Raw genomic sequence first — 17,918 nt, 5'->3', positions numbered from 1 at the left:
ACTAAAACTAGACTTGAACAATTGGAAGAACATTAACTGCTCATGGGTAGGACGAGCCAATATAATAAAAATGACCATCCTACTCAAACTCATCTATCTATTTAGTGCCATACCCATGGAACTTCCAAAAAATTTTTTTTACTGATTTAGAAAAAACCATAACAAAGTTCATTTGGAAGAACAAAAGATCAAGGATATCCAGGGAAATAATGAAAAAAAAAAACAAAGGAAGGGGACCTTGCAGTCCCAGATCTCAGACTATATTATAAAGCAGCGGTCACCAAAACAATCTGGTACTGGCTAAGAGACAGAAAGGAGGATCAGTGGAATAGACTCGGGATAAGTGACCTCAGCAAGACAGTTGACAAACCCAAAGATCCTACTTTTTGGGACAAAAATCCACTATTTCATAAAAACTGCTGGGAAAATTGGAGGACAGTGTGGGAGAGATCAGGTTTAGATTAACACCTCACACCCTACACCAAGATAAATTCAAAATGGGTGAATGACTTGAACATAAATAAGGAAAGTATAAGAAAATTAGGCGAACACAGAATAGTACACATGTCAGACCTTTGGGAAGGGAAAGACTTCAAAACCAAGCAATACTTAGAAAGAGTCACAAAATGCAAAATAAATAATTTGGAATACATCAAATTAAAAAGGTTTTGTACAAACAAAACCAATGTAACTAAAATCAGAAGGGAAGCAACAAATTGGGAAACAATCTTCATAAAAACCTCTGACAAAGGTTTAATTACTCAAATTTACAAAGAGCTTAATCAATTGTACAAAAAATCAAGCCATTCTCCAATTGATAAATGGGCAAGGGACATGAACAGGCAGTTCTCAGCCAAAGAAATCAAAACTATTAATAAGCACATGAAAAAGTGCTCTACATCTCTTATAATCAGAGAGATGCAAATCAAAACAACTCTGAGGTATCACCTCACACCTATCAGATTGACTAATATGATAGCTATGGAAAGTAATGAATGCTAGAGGGGATGTGGCAAAGTAGGGACACTAATTCATTGCTGGTGGAGTTGTGAATTGATCCAACCATTGTGGAGGGCAATTTGGAACTATGCCCAAAGGGTGATAAAAGACTGTCTGCCCTTTGATCCAGCTATAGCACTGCTGGGTTTGTACCCCAAAGAGATAATAAGGAAAAAGATTTGTATAAGAATATTCATAGCTGCACTCTTTGTGGTGGCCAAAAATTGGAAAACGAGGGGATGCCCATCAATTGGGGAATGGCTGAACAAATTGTGGTATATGTTGGTGATGGAATACTATTGTACTAAAAGGAATAATAAAGTGGAGGAATTCCACGGAGACTGGAACAACCTCCAGGAAGTGATGCAGAGCGAAAGGAGCAGAACCAGGAAAACATTGTACACAGAGACTGATATATTGTGGTACAATCGAAGGTAATGGACTTCTCCATTAGTGTCAATGCAGTGTCCCTGAACAATCTGCAGGGATCTAAAAAACACTATCCACAAGCAGAAGATAAACTGTGGGAGTGAAAACATCGATGAGAAGCAACTGTTTCACTACAGGGGTGGAGGTGATAGGACTGAGGAGAGACTCTAAATGAACACTCTAATGCAAATACCAACAACATGGATATGGGTTAGAAAAAGGAACACATGTGATACAGTGGAATCATGTGTCGGCTATGGGAGAGGGAAGGGTGGTGGGAGGGGGGGGAAGGAAATGAAAATGATCTTTGTTTCCAGTGAATAATGTTTGAAAATGACCAAATAAAATAATGTTTAAAAAAATATGAATGTATATCAGAACAATTCCTTGTAATCCGATGTATTTTGTTCTGCCTACAAGACCTCTATCATTTATGGTGCAGGGAAGGTTGAGAATTTAGTGGACCACCTACTAAATTAGTTGTTTACCAGTTATAGAAGTCTTGTTCAAGGGAGGAGCTAAATAATGAGCTCTCAGGTTTGTCTATTAGAGCCCAGGGCTTTTGATTACTAAGAGATTCATTTGATTAGATTAGGATGTCTTCTCCAGTCAATCAATAAATTAATTTAAAATTAAGAAACACTGCCTCTGGAGAATTTAAATGGTTACACCTCCTAGTATGAGTTATCACTTCTTCGCTCGGTTGACTGTTCTCTACTACTCTCTAAATAACTAAATAAAAATATTGAAAAAATAGAATAAAAAGTAAAATATGATATGAAAATCAAGCAAATTAAGTTTAAAAGATAATTTAAGAATTAATTATAGGGACCCCCCTGAAAACCATTACTTATTTCAAAGAAAAACCTGAATACCATATTTCAAGAAATCATAAATGAAACCCATTAATAGAACCAAATGGTAATACGAAGCTAGAACAAATCCACCAAATATTTCCTGGAAGAGACACCTCCTCCCACCACCACCAAAAAAAGAAAGCATCTAGAGTGTCAGAGCCAAAATCCAGCCTTCCCATGTCAAAGGAAAAAAAGCTATAAGCATTCAGAAGGAAGTGGTTTAAGCACTGCAGTCAAAACCATGCAAGACCTACCAATTTCTTCTATTAATACTGAGAGGAGATCTAGGAACACAATATTCCAAAAGATGAAAAGACAGAAAAAGGAGTCACTGAAAAAATTTGTTTATCATATGCAGAAGAGGATAGAGAAATTTTCAGAGGGAGAAACAAACAAGCAGGACTGTTTAGAAGTCAATATGTTAAATTTTTTATACATTTTAAAAAACAAGCTACCCATAATGAAAAATCTATGATTTCCTAAACAATCCTCTTTTTCTGTTCATTGTACTTGAAAATGTTCATGTTTGTTGGTGTTAATTTAGGCCATGTCTTGGCCATTAATTTCTAAAATAAGTATTTTCTAACTGTTTAGCCAAAAGTTATTAATGCATAAGAAAGGAAAAGGAAAAAGGAAAAGGGGGGAAAAGTATTATTTCTCAAAAAGACAAGTGAAATTAAACCAACAACTGCTGACCAATATGCCCACTTTTCCACCCCAAAATTTTATGACATTAATATACACACACACACCAATGAATGGAACACACAGGCTTTCACAAGTGACATTCCACAGGCAACCACATCTTTGCCTCAAACAATTGACTGAAATGCTTAGCGTATACAGGATCCCACTGTGCTTACTATTTGTTGACTATTAAAAAATGATTCAATAGACCAAAACATATCCTTCCATTAACATACAAAATAAAAGACTCCCTAGATGATGGGATCAGAAAAAAATCAGCACAGCAGTGTTTTGATGCTTGTGTTCTTATTTTGAAGTTGCCTCTATTTCATTCCCTTCCTATTTCTGTCACATTGCTGCTACCAGCTTCATGCATGATATAGTGGGGGAAGTACCTGCTCTGAAGTCAGAGGACCTGGATTTAAATATTTCCTTTGATCGCTTACTATCTATGTGACCTTGAGCAAGTAGCTTCCTGAAATTTAGTTTCCTCAGGCCTAAGTAACAAGAATTTGGGATTCCTTATTCCAGTTTCCATTCACAATGAAAAATCAGGTCCCCATAGTGGCGCAACATCTTCAGCTTGGCATTATAGGGGGCACCGCTGAGGAGCAAGGGGTTCATCCAATGTTACCAGCTTAAACTTCCATTCCAGTATGTTCTTCCCATGTCAATCACCAGACACAGTTTGTATCTCCCATACATAATTGTTTTAATTAATATCTCTTATACATAATTGATTCACCAACAGCTAGAGCCCCAATCTCAATTTGGCCATTTGATAGAAATGATCACTAATTGACATCCATTAGTTTTTGTAAAGAGATATTTAATTAGAGGATATAGTAAAAAATATAACTACATCTCCTCAAATTAGAGACATACTCTCCCCTCTATCATTGGACAGAAAGGGATCTTTCTGGTTGCTACAAAGCATTAGCCTCATGGCTGCCAGGTAGTTGTATTGATTTAGAATCTTGAACCCTAGAGACTACATTTCCCACAATCCCCTTTTCCTTTTCTGTTTGTTCGACTCCTTACATGGGGGGAGTTTTGAGTTTCTGTTTCTACCTACATGGGCTCTCCCGTTCCATGGTGGAAGAGGGAGGAGCAGCTCTTGGTTTTTGCTAGCCTTACTTCCTTATACTTCAAGATAAATACTTAACAAATATTATTAAATATAATACTTGGAGTACTGGATATTAATTTTAATCTTTACATTTTTGGTGACATAGCAGAGTGGATAGATAGAGTCCCAGGCCTGGAATCTGAAGGATCTGGGTTCAAATTTGGCTTCAGACACTTCCTAGCTATGTGACCCTAAGCAAGTCACTTAATCTCAATTGCCTTACCACTTTTCTGCCTTAGTTATCAATACTCAATGCTGATTCTAAAACAGAAGGTAAGGGTTTAAAAAAAAATTAACCTCACAAAATTTACTCTCAGATATGGCATATCCATTGGATGGCATCACTTCCTTCCTTGTAGAATATGGCATCTCACTGCCAGGTCAGTTTAGTGCTGGGCTGGGTCAAGAAGGTCATCCCAGGGGCAGCTGGGTAGCTCAGTGGATTGAGAGCCAGGCCTAGAGACGGGAGGTCCTAGGTTCAAATCTGGCCTCAGCCACTTCCTAGCTGTGTGACCCTGGGCAAGTCACTTGACCCCCATTGCCTAGCCCTTACCACTCTTCTGCCTTGGAGCCAATACATAGTATTGCCTCCAAGACGGAAGGTAAGGGTTTAAAAAAAAAAAGAAGGTCATCCCTTAAAGCTGGTTTCTTTATAGGTTTGACTATTGGCCATAGAGGAGCTCCTCCATTGTTCTGAGATCTAACAAAAGATCTAACAATGGAGCTCCTCCATTGTTCTGAGATCCTGTAACAAAAGAAAGTAGAGAAAATCAGGAGGTATCCCTTAGTCTAGTAAAAGGTCATGGAAGCCATGCTCTGTAAAGGTCAGTCTTGTGAATAAGAAAAGTAACCCCCTCCCTGCCCACCTAGCCCTCAGAGAGTTGTCAGCGTTTACACCTTTTGGCCAACTTTAAGGAAAGAGTGAGTTTCTCAGAGCTTTTTATATGCATTCTCAGCTCTGGCTTAGAAGGCAACCAAAAAAGCATTCCTTCACCACTCAGTAAATATAGAGAAAAAGGTCAAATAATAGCTGCTTGTTCTTTCAGGTGGAGAACCAGAAGCCTTCATTCTATATCATCACATGGTTCCAGAAAGAGGCTCGCCAAAGTCCCCTGTGGGTCTCAGGTGCCTGCTTCCAAGAATGGACCTCATTGGCCATTCCTACTTTCACTTGAAATGAGAAATAAGGGTTTAATGGTCTCTTCAGTCTCTTTCTGCTCTAGACATAGGATTCTGTCATTCCTTACCTGCCAATTGCACTTTCTCTCCCATTTTTCAATATTAAAAAGTTAGAAAATACTTTTTTTTAGAAATTAATAGCCAAGGCGTTTTCTTTTAATTTTTATAGTACTACAAAAAGACAATAAATTTAGATACAATAAGTAAACTTCCATCACTTCCAAAGACTCCAAAGGAGAAAGGTCTATACAATAAGTTGCTAAGGTAAGAAGCTAGCCAGATTTCTCTCTTTTATAGTTTCCCAAACTCCCAGGTAACATGACTGCCAAAATACAAAAGCACTAACATTAGTTACAAGAATGACATCATTATTTATTCTAAACCCTTTCTCCTCTTGACTTTAATTAATCAAGAGTTAAATAAACTGCCAGTGAACATCTTTTATATATGCCACTAAAGTGCAGAGGCTATTTGGGTGATAGATATTTCAGTACTCTAAGACAGACATTCTTAACCTTTTTGGTCTCACAGTCCCTTTTAGCAGACTGGTGAAGCCTATAAACTCTTCAGATTTATGTTTTTAAATGCATGGAACAGGGGGAGCTAGGTAGCACAGCAAATAGAGCATCAGGACTGGAATGTGGAGGATCTGGGTCCAAATCTGGCCTCATGACCCTAGACAAGTCACTTATCTCGGATTGCCTAGCTCTTGATGCTCTTCTATCTTAGAATTGATACTAAGATAGAAGGCAAGGGTTTAAAATAAATGCATACCATAAATTCCATTGGGTTAAAAGGAAACCAAAGATAGTGAAACACAGGACCATAGTTTCATAGTCTATAAACTAGAGTTAAATATAGCTAGAAGTAGTAGGGAGGTCATAAGAATGAAGGAGATCAAGTATATGTCACTATAAAGTTCCTGTGACACTGATGCCTCTAGGGCTCTATCAAGGAATATCCTTGGGGGTGGGTTCAAACAAGGATGTTAAGGGGCTTGCCCAAGCTCCTTTGGAAAGTCATGATTCCTGGGCATTTCAGATTGGCAATCTGCTCATTGTTTTATATGTCTTTACATTGGGTAGAGCATATCCTGTTAGTTAAGACACACCAGAGAAGCAATTAATTAGCTCCTTCCATAACAGAAATAATGTGAACATTCTTCATATACAACAGTGGCATACCACATTCTATTTATTATCTCACATCTTTCCTGCATATATGTGTGTGTATACAAACCATTTTAAAAGAAAATGGGAAAAATGTCTCCAACATAATTACCATTATCAGCACCACCCATTCCCCACCCCCATATTCCCTTTTTTTTTTTCTGTTGTAAAAGAGTTACCATGGCTGCCAGCAGAGGCTTCTCAGGGGACTTTAAGGAAATCAATCCACAGCATGTGGTTTCTCCTTGCCAGAGAAGAAAAAGGATGAAATTAATGGCATAATCCACCATTTTCCACACATTTATATAAAAGAAGCAGGATAGGGTCTGCATGTCTTCATCTTTTCTTTCCTTCTTCTCTTTCCTCCTTTGGGGTGATACTGCAAAGTTATCTTGCCAAGATGCAGTAGTAAACTGTAGTAATGGAATAGATTCATTCAGAAAGATGAAGGCATTTGTTTAAGGTACCAGCCTGTTGGGAGACACTAGAATTCTTCTCCAGGGAGAGCAACAGGGGGACCTAGGGCTATAGCACCTACCTTGCCCTTCTTCCCTTGAAAGAAGCCAAAGATATCTGCATGGGAATTCCAAATGTTAAGTGGAAGGACAGTGAGAATTCAGCAAAACCTGAAAATCTGCTGAGGCTAAAAAACAGGAAAGAGGCAAATCCTTTAGATGCAAAATAGACATTCCCCAGAAAATGTGCAGGACTATAGTCAGAAAGGCCTGAGTTCAAATTTGACCTCAGAAACTTATTAGTTGTGTATCTCTGGACAAGTCACTTCATCCTGGTTGCCTCAGTCCCTTCATCTATAAAATGTGCTGGAGAAGGAATGGCAAAACACCCCAGTGTCTTTGCCAAGAAAATCCCAAATGGGGCCAGGGAGAGTTAGACACATCTGAAACTACTGAACAAAAGAAACCTTAGGAAGAGAGAGAAGACTAATTTTGAATGAAGAGGTCAGTAAGACAATCAGTACGCCTCTGAGACGTAGCTGTCCTTGAAAATTCATCACTCTAAGATTCCCAAAGTAGAACCAGGGGGGAAACTTACTATTCACCAGAAGGGAACAAGTTCTTCCTGACTCCAATTCCCCTTATATGGTAGCCAGCCTAGTATAGGCTCCCATCACCTCTCTACTGATCTCTGCTTCAATTCTCCTTCCACTTCAGAAAGTCCTCCACTCAGCAGCCTAAGAGGATTTTCTAGAGCACAGGTCTGACCACGTCACCTCCTGGCTTAAAAGCTCCCGTGGCCCTCTTCCTCCCTTAAAACCCTCTGTTTAGAATTTAAAACTTTCCTACTTTTACAACATACTTTCCTCTTTTTACAATATACTTTCTTCCCCTCTGCACAATCTACAATACAATGCCACCAGACATCTTCTCAGACACAACACTCCATCTCCAATCTCTGTACCTTTTCACCTATTGTCCTCATGCCTGGGATGTTCTGTCTGCTCGTCTCCATCCTTTAGTTTTCTCACTGGAATCTTTGAGATCCAGCTCCAGCTTCTTTTAAGGCTCAATTCAAAGTTATCTTCTGCAGGAGCCCTCCCTTGGTCTCTCCCCACTGCCAACTGCTAACGGCTTCCCTTTCAGGTTATTTTCATTTCTACATTTTGCTTTTATGTTTACATTACATTTCATTTTATTGAAAGTACCTATTAAAGTACCACAAATAAATGGTTTGAACCAAAGCAAAGATGAGTTATATATGTCTACATAAGATGACAGGCAGAAAGTCAACAGGAACTGGGTATATGTTGATCAGAATTAAAACAGTGAAGGCTAATTGACTATATTTTAAAGTTTTGGGTCATTCATTCGTTTATGTAGCTGTTTTCTTGCCCATCCATCCATCCATCCATCCATCCATCCATCTATTTGTTTATTTATTCATTCATTCATTCATTCATTTATCTATCTATCTATATGTTTGTTTATTGTTTATTAATTCGTTTATTTATTTATTTATTGGTTTGTTTGTTTTTGATTAATCAGTTCTATAGGATGCTTCAGTGCCTTGTTGATATTTTTTTTGCCCTGCAGGCACAGTGTGACTACTTGATTTCCTTCTCTGCTGGATCCTGTTACCTTCCACTTCAGCAACCTCTCTCTAAACATCATTTTGATGCCATTTTCCCCATTTGGAATGTTCTTTCTCCTCTCCCTCCTTCCCTCCCTCCTTTTTTGTTTATCTAAGTCCTACCCAATCTTCACAGCCCAAGTCATATGTCACCCAGGGAAGTCAAGAAGACTTTCCTAATGACCAAAGTCATTAGTGAGCTCTCACCACCCGTGCCTACACTGTGCCTACAATAAGCACCTCGCATATGCCAACAAGCAACTGGGTAAGATGAAGCTGCAGAAAAGACGCCGATCTTCATTGATACGCAACATGTCCTTGCTCCTTACTCAGGTGAAATCAATGGTTGAGATCAATAGTTTAATTTACAATGTTATATTTATCTCATTACAGTAGTATTTTCCATTTGAACAGCTCTTTAGGCTTCAGGGTGTTTTCCATTGCAGGACAGATATTATCCCCATTTGCTATCTATTGATAAACATTTACTAAATTCCTATCAGGTGTCAGGCACTGTGGAAAGTGCCCGAAATACAAAAAGAGGTAAAAGACAGTCCCTAATCTAATATTCTTTTTACCACACCAGAAGGCAATGGGATGTAAGAGAAATAACACTGAAGTGGTTATCAGGAGAGCTCAGACTTTATCCCACCTTGGACATTTTAACAGATTGTACAATATAACTGGCTAATCACGTTACTACCCTGGAACTCAGTTTCCTCACCTGTAAAATGAAAGGAACGGTTTAGAATATTCTAGATAATCTCTAAGGTTTCTGTCAGCTTCAACATTCTGTGAGTCTATCAACTTGAGTATATTGCATAATCTATCTTCCCAATTAGACTGCACTCTCTTTAAATGCAGGGATCAGGTCCTACCTTTTTAAATATTCTCAGAACCTAAAACAGGTCCCTACACAAGTATGACTTGAATGAATGTTTTTCCAATGAGTATAGTGGACAGGTACACTGACTTAGAAAAGGGAAAAATAGTTTCACAATTGATTCTTTAAAAAACCCTTATGTTCCTTTTAAGAATCAATACTGGTTCCAAGGTATAAAAGTAGTAAAGGCTGGGCAATGGGGGGGGGGGGGAGGTGTTAAATGATTTGCCCAGGGTCACCCAACTAGGAAATGCCTGAAGCCACCTTCCCTAGCCTGTCTCTAAGAAGGGTATTTGGCTAGAATTGTATCTATTTGCCCCCCTAAAATGTCCAATAACTAGGGGTATGAGTCTGGTTCATAAGGAAAATTGCTTTCTGGGTCATTCTTTTTTCTTTTAATGTTTTAAATCCTTATCGTCCATCTCAGAATCAATATTGGGTATTGGTTCTAAGGCAGAAGAGTGGTAAGGGCTAGGGCCGTGATGGCGAACCTATGACACGTGTGTCAGCACTGACACACATAGCCATTTTCTATGACACTCAGCTGCATGCGGGCTCAGTGTGCCTTGGGAGCCACCATGGGCATGCATCCATGGCTGTGGTCATGCCCCAGCCTGGTGGGGGGGAGGGATACTCCATAAGCTGGCTGAAGTGGTATGGAAGGGGGCGATCAGTGGGCAATGCACCAAGCAGCTGGGGCATGTGGGGCTCCCTCAGGGGCAGGGACGGGAAGGAAGAATGTACACGAAAGGAGCAAGCACAGGCAGGCAGGCTGGTGGGTTGCAGCTGCTGCTCTTGCAGTGCCCCTGGACCAGCTGAATGGGGAGTGGAGGGCACTTGCAAGAGAGGAGTGCCTGGAACCCATTACCAGACACTTTTAGCACCCTGAAAAAATAGCAATGGCTTTACTCACAATTTTTCCCTCTATGTACTTTTGTGAGACCTTATTCTCAGTGTTAAATAATATCAAAACTAACAAAAGAAACATATTGACAGATGAAGTTAGTAGCATTTGCTTGGGCTTGAAGTGTATAAAATACCAACCTTCAAGTAAAGATTTAGCCAATGAAATTCAGCAACAAAAAAGTCACTAATAGGCAGGTTAGTTAAAGAATCCCCCCTCCCACTCACTTATCTTAGTTCATGGCACCCCACACAAGTGAAATAATATCAAGACCAACAAAAGAACTCAACTGACCGATGAACAAAAATGTCACTAAGCAGGTAAGTTAAATAATTTGTTTTTGTTTATTAAATAGTTATATATTCTAATTATACATTTTTGTTATTTAAACTATAAATATCACAAAATTATGTTTTTTTCCTCAAAGTGACACACAACCCAAGTTATACTTGGTTTTTTGGCAAATTTTGTCACACTAAGCTCAAAAGGTTGCCTACCACTGGGCTAAGCAATGGGGATTAAGTGACTTGCCCAGGGTCACAAAGCTAAGAAGTATCTGAGGTCATATTTGAACCCAGGACCTCCTGTCTCTGGGCCTAACTCTCAGTCCACTGAGCCACCCAGCTGCTCCCTTTCTTGGTCATTCTTAAAGGAGCAGGTAGTACTCAGCTTACACCCTCCAGATTAGCTCCTTCCCAACACTAATTCTGGTTACATAAAAAACCATCACAAATATCAAGTCCTGAGTAAATCCACTTAGCCAAACAAACAACAAAAAGACATTAGAGGGGACAGCTAAGTGGCTCAGTGGATTGAAAACAAGGCCTAGAGATAGGAGGTCCTGGCTTTAAATTTCACCTCAGACACTGTGACTCTGAGCAAGTCACTTAAACCCCATTGCCTAGCCCTTATCACTCTTCTTCCTTAGAACCAATACACAGTATTGATTCTTTTTATTTTTATTGTTTTTAAAAGATATTTTATCTTACCAATTATATGTAATAACAATTTTCCCTGTAAATTTTCTGAAATTATAAGATCCTTCGCTCCCTTCCTCCCCCATTAAACCTTTACCTTCATCTTGGAGTCAATATTGTGTATTGGCTCCGAGGCAGAAGAGTGGTAAGGGCTAGGCAATGGGGGTTAAGTGACTTGCCCAGGGTCACACAGCTAGGAAGTGGATGAGGTCAGATTTGAACCTAGGACCTCCCATCTCTAGGCCTGCCTCTCAATCCACTGAGCTACCCAGCTGCCCCCGATGATAAGCAATTTGATCTGGGTTATACGTGTATTATCAAGCAAAACACATTTCCATATTGTTCCTTGTTATAAGAGAATATTCATATAAAACTAGAATCCCCAAATAAAAACCCAAGTAAACTAAAGTGAAAAATAGTATGCTTTCCTCTGCATTATGATTCCAACAGTCATTTCTCTGGAAGTGGATGAAGTAGATAGCCTTCTTTGTCACAAGTCCTTCAAAATTGTCCTGGATCATTGTATTGCTAAGAGCAGCTCAGTCTTTCACCATTGGTCATCCCACCATATTGCTGTCATTGTGTATAATGTTCTCCTAGTTCCACTTATTTCACTCTGCATCAGTTCACAGTATTGATTCTAAGATGGAAGATAAGGGTTAAAAAAGAAGAAATTAAAGCAATTACACAGACGAGAATATACCAAAAAATATACGAGCAAACAAACTCTAATTCAGAACAAGATAAAATCTCAGGTCAAACCAAGAGAAAGAGCTTGATCTTACCAAGAAAGTCCATTCTAGCAGTGTCTAGGGAGGCAAGCTGAAATTCAGGAACATGGTGAAGAGCTGAATTCCCTGACATTTCTATAACTTCCCTCTCCTAAAGAGTGTCTCTAGAACCATACATTTCTCTCTCCAAAGACTCTCCCTTGTGAATCTTAAAATTTCTCAGACTTGTGAATGTTAAAGATTCTCAGACTCTACCTAAGACCATTCCCCATTTTAAACAATGAAGGTACTTGATCAGGAATGTGAGAACTCTAACATTACTCCACCCATACTTAAGCATACTTTAGGGGAAGATAAAGTTGTAAACTCCTTACTGAACAATGAAAAAGTACTTAACCCATACTTATAGTGAGGCAAAAGCCCTTAAGCTAGGTCTATTTTTAGATCTAATACAAAAGTGTGCTAAGTACCTATGAAGGTCAAATTAATCACTAAAAGGTCGGGCAATTTGCAAAGTTACAAGTTGAAAAGAGGTGTGAACTTACTCAGAAGTTTTAGTCTACCCAGAGAAGTTGAGAACTAAAGAAGATGTGAATTAAGAATGGTCAGTCCTGTGAAAACGTCTACTGTGATTGGTAGATGTGAAAACTTAGGGGAGGTGACAAAGGAGAAAATTCTCTTTAAAAGGAGGCCAGAAGACCTCAGAAGAGGAGTTCAGCTTGCCAAAGCTGAATTGGAGGGTTCGGTGGATGAACTTAGTGGAGCTGAGGAGCTAAACTGGAGGGTTTCTCTGAACACTAGAATCTTGCTTGAGACAAATCTTGTGGTGAGTGGATTAACAACTGACTGGTCTCTCTTAAGGCTTAAGCCTAGGCTGGCCTAGGCTGGCCTAGGCTTTTTCCTATTATTCCCTCTTACTCTGTCTCTCTCCCTTTCTATAATTCCTTATTTTTATTAATTAAAATCTCCATAAAACCCAGTTGACTTGGGTATTTAATATTTGGGAATTTCCCCATGGCGACCACTTTATTTTTTATTTAAGTCAAGGCACTCTCTTGAAACCATATTTTCGCAGTCACAGTTTAAGGCAACCACTCTTTTAACTGTAACACCCTCCCTTACTCGGGTAGGAAAGGTGCCCCTGCATTCTCCATTCCAATCAGGAGTCACCTCCCTCTCTTTATTCATCAAGCAGTCCAGGGTTTCCCCTTCCTCACCCTGCTTAGGTTGGGGCCAGGTTGCCTAAGTTATGATGTTAGTGATTGCATGCTGATATCTTCGTATGTCAGCCCAGTAAAAACCCATCATATACTGCTTTACAGATATTGATTCTGCTTTGATCCCTGTAACATCTCTTTCGAGTGGCCCTTTTCTCACAAGAAGAATAGACTGTGATGCTGATGCTCTAGGGCTTTTGTTTTGAAGGGTCATTCAGGACCATCATTGCTTGCTAATGCCACTCCACCGTCAATGGGAATATTGGAACAAGCGATCATTTTATGGCAGGTGAAAATGTCAGATTGTTCTTCCTATCAAAAAGGAGTTTAAAAAGCTATGAGGGCAATCTGCCAATGCTTTTAATTTGCAACCTATGGGCACTGGGCATGCTCATTCCATTTCAATTCTTCATAGAAACTAAGAAAGGAAAGAGAGTCATAATATGGGTAGTTCAGAGTAATGACTAAGCCAGAGCTAAGGTACATAAAAAATCAGGAAGGGAGGACATGCATCACCAGTGGTGAATCAGACTTACTTGTCCTGGTTTTTGTCGCTATTTTTTAAAGTACATTCTCTGCGTTGGGTCCAGGATCTATTTGTCTACCTCTCTGTTTCTTCTTATTCTCCTCATTATTCTCCCACCCACTTGGGAAAACATTCCCCTTATTTCTCTGAAATCTATTCACCTAAAGTTTCAGCCAAACAATGTCTGCTTTTATTTTTTTTAATGGTAAAAAGACTGTCATAATGGGTGAGCAACAAACTAAGGAAACTGACTTATTTCCAGATTCTTTGCTGTATTGCCTTCAGATGGAGGGAGATGAGGGTGATTAGCCACCATCAAATGTTGCTGCCAAAGGGTGAATTTTGTGGGAAGCCAATTGTTATAATTCAAAGCACAGGACACTTTCTCCTTTGTTTTCTTCCTGACATGCTTCTGTGCAGATCAGAAATGCTGGGACTGGTCATTCTGTGAATTTCTGGTAGTGAGGCATTGTGATCCTGCTGAAAATATTCCTTCCTTAGACTCTCTCCTAACTCTACAAACATAAGTTTATAAGATCACAGAACCTACAGAGATGATCTGGTATGTATACACTCGTTTTATGTGTGTGTGTATATATATATATATATATTAATGTATCCAGTATGTATACATTATTTTGCCATAATAATATTTAGAATCAATCCATCAAAAATTTGCTAAGTGCCTACTATATGCTAGGTACTGAGGATGCAAAGGAAAAAAATTAAATGATGCTTGCCCTCAAGGAGCTTATAATCTATTAAGGGAAGCGATATAAGTAATTTAAATGTAAACAGAAATAACTGCTTCTGGGCAGTTAGGCAGTGCAAGGGATAGAATGCTCAGCCCAGAGTCAAGAAAACTCATCTTCCTGAGTTCAAATCCAACCTGAGATCCTTACTATGTGACCCTGGACAAGTCACTTAACCTTGTTTGCCTCAGTTCTTCATCTGTAAAATGAACTAGAGAAGGAAATGGCAAAACCACTCCATTATTTTTGTCAATAAAGATATTGATGATTAAAATGACTGAACAAGAACTGCATGGGGAATTAGGATATTTACCATTCCGCTCTATACTAAGGATAATTTTCAGCTCTAGACCCAAACACATTAATCAGACTCAAGCCTATGGGACCCTGGGCCTCTACAAAGATATTATATCTCTTCAGGGATATTGATCTTAAAATACATTGAGAATAATACATTGATTTTCACTCTATACAATCCCCCCAATTTTAATTACAAGGTTATATTGTTCTCACCTGCCTCAGTTTCCCCTGTATATAGCGATAACAACAATAACATTTAAGCATAACTAGACACACTTCATCTTCATCTTCAGAGATTCCCTTCATCTGGGATGGACTTGTTCTCTTTGCTTTTTTTTTTCTTGAACTCTCTGGATCTTTATATTACTTATCCCAGTGCCCCAAGAGAATATTCACTTAAAGTTCAGCTCTGGCTCATGTCTAGGGTCTCCCCAAAAGAGGAGATACTCGGTGTAAATCAGTAACAGAACAAATATGCATTTTCTCCACACAAAGAAGTATTTAACAATAGACTCATGAGCACTCATTGACAGACTTAAATAAGCAGTGGTAATAACTATCACTATTATAACACTTTCTCGAGGCTGACACTCAGATCCAGAAATATGAAGCATGCAAGAAAAAGGCATGTGCTGTTTGTGTGGGTTATCTGTGTCCGCATGGATGGCCTAAATGCAACTCACAGGGATGCAAGGATGGATATCTGTTATCTTTTCCACTCTGCTCCAAGGAAAACTGGGATTCCTGCCTTTCGGAGAAGAGAGGACAAGATCATGAGGCTTGAGGCTCTGCTCTCCTCTGAGAGAGGGCATAGACTAGAATTATGGCTATTTATCCCCTCTAAAATATGTGTTCCTGGGGGATGGTTTTTAAATTAAAATCCATTAACTTGCCTGCTTGTTAACCTTAAAGGAGGAGGCAGTGAGGTGGTTCAATGGACAGAGTGCTCAACCTGGAGTCAGGAGGACCTGAGTTCATCTCTGAGCTAAGACACTTCCTAGCTGGGTCATTCTGGGCAAGCCATATAACCTTGGTGTGCCTTAATCCACTAGAGAAGGAAATGGCAAGCCACTCTAGTATTTTCACCAAGAAAACCCATTCGGACAGTACGATCCATCAGGCAAGAAAGAGTCAGATGCAGCTAAATGACTGAAGAACAGCAAACTCTCAAAGAAAGAAACAACCCATACTAGGCTTGACTACTTCCAGGTTCAGCATTCCATGGAGTCTATCCCTCAATATCCTTTTCCTCCTATTGCATGTTGGCTGTTTCAGCAAATAAAGGGGTGTAATTGATCTATTTGTCTATATCCCCAATTTTACAACATTTGGGGGAGAACGGACTCCGGAGAGTCTCAAGCATTGTCTTCTCAAGTACTCCTCCCCATTCCCATTGCCTTATATTTAAAAGTCTCAACAAACATGGTGCCATTCAGTGGGGAGGGGGATTATTATTTATTTTTATTCTAAATAATCACCAAATAGAATAGGTGTCTGTATATACACAATAGAATTGAAAGAGACTTGTACATGAAAATACAATCTCTATCATAAACAGCTTGCTTTCTTTAAGTATATAATAAGGTCAACCAATAGCTTTTAACATTGTTTTGCTTCCCTGACCTTCTTTCTATCCTTCTTTTCTTTTCTCTCCTTTACAAAAAAATAGATGCTTTCACAGCCCTTCCTTTTCTTTTTCTTTTTCTTTTTTTTCTGCCACCCTATCTTTAACCCTCCTTGTTCTTCCCTCTCTCCACACTCAAGGGAAAAGCCATAACCCTTGAAAATGATCATAATCAAAATAAGCCCTTGAATATAATAATTATCAACAACCAGGATTTATATAACTCCAAAGTTTGCAAAGCCCTTTACATGTTACCTCATTTTCCTTACAACACTGGGAGGTATTATCTCCATTTTACAAAGAAGGGAACACACTGAAGTTGAGAGAGATTAAGTGAGCTGCCCTGGGTCATGAGTCATAAATATCCAGAGAGGATTTAAATTCAGGTCATCCTGACTCTGTCTAACACTCTGTCCAATAGACCATGGGACTTTCTTGTTTTTCTTGACTACACTCAGTAGAAGTAATTATGCGATGCTTGGCTATCCTCTAGCAAAACAAATTCCCATTTTGGCTGTCTAAATAAATGTCTCTTCTTGAGTTTTTCACCTTTCTCTCAAGAAGGGAATAGGAGGCAAGAAGCAAATATGATTGGGCATTACATTGAGGATGGTTCTCAAGTCTTTCAAAGCTGCTTTTCTTTATAATGTTGTTGTTCTTTACAAAAATTATCTCCCTAGTTCTATCTTGAAGAAAACTTCACTTTTCTCATTCCAGTTGGTTTTCACTAGCACTCCATGAAACAAATGCTATGTTGGAATATAAAGACTTCTAATACCTATTCCTGCCTTTAAGGAATTTTCAATATGGTTGAGGGATCAAAGATTATTTTTATATGTACACATATATAATTTATATAACACATAAATGACACACACTTCTGCAGTTATAAAATGAGCATAATAATAGGACCTACCTAATAGATGGCTGTGACAATCAAATCAGAAAAAAATAATATACTATATAATGATTACTATTATTATTGGTTATTATTAAGCCCATTTTAGGAGCCAGGTTACTTCAGGTGGGAACCCAATCCCTATGTATGGATACAGAATTGAGAGAGTCCATTAATGGAGGAGTGATTTCAGTCCCCAAAGCAAGGATTTGTGGTTATATAAATTTATTTGAAATAAAAACAGGTTAATTTCTTGGGTTAGGATATTAGCAGCTAGGAAGATCAAGGCCAAGAAAGGCCTTCTGTTAAAGGTGGAACTTGAGCTGAACTCTGAAGGAAACAAGGAATGTTAAGAGTCAGAGTTTAGAAGAGAATATTTTTTAGGTCCTAAGGACAAACTGTGAATAGATGCAGAGTTAAGAGATGGAATATTGAACATGAAGATCTATGGATCAATTTGGCTGGACCAAACGTCCATGAAGCAGAGTAGTAAATCATATTGATGAAAGAATAAATTGGACTCAGATTGTGAAAGGTTTTTTAAAAAACAAACTTATATTGATATCTTC

Source organism: Monodelphis domestica, chromosome 8 (assembly GCF_027887165.1).
Source record: "Monodelphis domestica isolate mMonDom1 chromosome 8, mMonDom1.pri, whole genome shotgun sequence".
Classification (NCBI taxonomy): domain Eukaryota; kingdom Metazoa; phylum Chordata; class Mammalia; order Didelphimorphia; family Didelphidae; genus Monodelphis; species Monodelphis domestica.
This window is presented reverse-complemented; position numbering follows the sequence as displayed.